Source organism: Microtus pennsylvanicus, chromosome 1 (assembly GCF_037038515.1).
Source record: "Microtus pennsylvanicus isolate mMicPen1 chromosome 1, mMicPen1.hap1, whole genome shotgun sequence".
Classification (NCBI taxonomy): Eukaryota; Metazoa; Chordata; class Mammalia; order Rodentia; family Cricetidae; genus Microtus; species Microtus pennsylvanicus.
Window position 1 is genome coordinate 191,683,557 of NC_134579.1, and position 2,415 is coordinate 191,685,971.

Here is a 2,415-nt window from a genome sequence, read left to right on the forward strand (position 1 = left end):
CAAGAAAAATAAAAATCTAAATAGCACAAACTTTCCAAGTGACTAAGAACATCAGAGAGAAAAAGGCTACGCCTTTTTATACAGCTCTGGTTTGGTTATTCCACAGTGGTGTGCATGGAAGCAAGGCCATCAAAGTGCTTGGAGATGTCCAGCTGGAAAGGAGAAGCAGGTGGGGACTTGCAGATGCTCTGCCTGCGGCACACTTTTAACTCAAACATGCACTCTTTGTTTTTCTGCTAGAACAGCTCGTTCACTGTGGAGACACGTGACCAGAGAGCTTTGAAACTCACCACAGGACAGATTTACAGAACACTCTCTTCTTACTCTCCCGAGCGCAGGCAGGAGGAGGGCAAGAGACGTCTGAAAGGGCGTTCCTAGTCCCAGGACTGTATGACTGTCTTCTCTCTACACTAGCACTCTATCTAACTTTTGCCCAGCCCTATCTTTGTGGTCCTTTTACAATGCTATGACCTGGGTAGAATTTTCACTAGGATTATCTACAAATAGGAATGAGACAGTGCATTCACTTGTTTGGATAGGACAGTTGTGCTGGTTAGTTTTATGTCAGCTTGTCACAGCTAGAAACATCAGGGAGGAGGGAACCTCAACTGAGTAAATACCTCCATAAGATTGGAGAGTAGCCTATAAAGCATGTTTCTTAATTAGTGATTGATGGGGAAGGGCCCAGCTCACGTAGGGTGATGCCATTCTGGGTTGGTGGTCCTAGAAAAAGAAAAAAAAAGCTGGCTGAGTAAGCCATGAGGAGCAAGCCAGTAAGCAGCACTCCTCCATGGCCTCTGCATCAGCTCTTGCCTCTAGGTTCATTCCTTGCTTGAGTTCCTGTCCCATCTCCCTTTGATGATGAACTGTGATGTGGAAGTGTAAGCCGAATAAACACTTTCCTATCCAAGTTTCTTGAGCGTGGTGTTTCATCACAGCAATAGAACCATAACTAAGGCAGACATAAAACATTACTTGTCCTTTTTTTTCCCCCAAGGCAGTGTTAGCTTTAGAGCCTGTCCTGGAACCAGGCTGGCTTTGAACTCACAGAGATCTGCCTGATTCTGCCTCCCGAGTGCAGGGATTAAAGGCATGATCCAATATAAGTACCTCTCACCCCACTGGCAGTTTTTTCATGTGTTCATCCAGATCATCAGAAGTGGACCCGATTTCTCCATTGAACTAGACTCCATTTCTCATATTTTCTGTTTAAAGTTGATGCTCAGTCTCACATGCATACCATGATAAAGTCCTCACAGTTGAATAATTTGTGATTTTGTTTGGCCTTGCTGAAAATTACATAGTCAGAAGCATTTCATTAATATCAGACAGACAATAGTATAAACTTCCAACCTCCATCAGAGTGAATGGTTAGGGATTGAATGAGCTTGAAAACCCACTGTATTTTCACACACTCGAGACATTGACTTGGGCAATAGACTATAAAAGAGCTCTTTCTAGATTAATCAATATAAGTGTATTAGGTTTTTGGAGCATTAGAAGTCTTCCTAGATTAAGTTCTAAATGAGAAAAAATTATATTCATTTAAAAGAAACTGAAATATACTGGAGACACTCTATTAAAAGATGTGTATTCGCTTCCTGTAAGCGGCCAGAGGTGACCCGTGAAGATGGTTCGCTACTCTCTTGACCCAGAAAACCCCACAAAATCATGCAAATCGAGAGGATCAAACCTTCGGGTTCACTTTAAGAACACCCGTGAAACGGCCCAGGCCATCAAGGGTATGCATATCCAAAAAGCCACCAACTATCTGAAAGATGTCACTTTGAAGAAGCAGTGTGTGCCATTCCGACGGTACAATGGTGGAGTCGGTAGGTGCGCCCAGGCCAAACAGTGGGGCTGGACACAGGGTCGGTGGCCAAAAAAGAGTGCAGAATTTTTGCTGCACATGCTGAAAAATGCAGAGAGCAATGCTGAGCTGAAGGGTTTATATGTGGACTCTCTGGTCATTGAGCACATCCAGGTGAACAAAGCACCTAAGATGCGCCGATGAACTTACAGAGCTCATGGCCAGATTAACCCATACATGAGCTCCCCTTGCCACATCGAGATGATCCTCACTGAAAAGGAACAGATTGTTCCAAAGCCAGAAGAGGAGGTTGCACAGAAGAAAAAGATATCCCAGAAGAAACAAAAACTTATGGCACGTGAATAAATTCAACATGAAATAAATGCAGATAAAAGTTAAAAAAAAGATGTGTATTCATTATAACTGCAGAGTCATTTTAACAATGATTTTATATGGCTGTATGATGATAAGCATTTAAGAAGGTTAGACATCCTTTAATTATAAAATAATGGGTACATGTTATGAAGTATTGGAATGTAGGGAAGAACACAATACCATCACTCTGGTAAACTATTGCTTGCATTTTCATTTCAGCAAGCCATTGC

The 2,415-nt window shown here is 42.4% G+C and overlaps 1 pseudogene; it reads left to right on the forward strand.

The window, feature by feature from the left end:
* Nucleotides 1-1,603: 1,603 nt before the first annotated feature.
* On the forward strand, nt 1,604-2,193 carry LOC142842561 (large ribosomal subunit protein uL22-like; annotated as a pseudogene).
* The last annotated feature ends 222 nt before the right edge of the window (nt 2,194-2,415 follow it).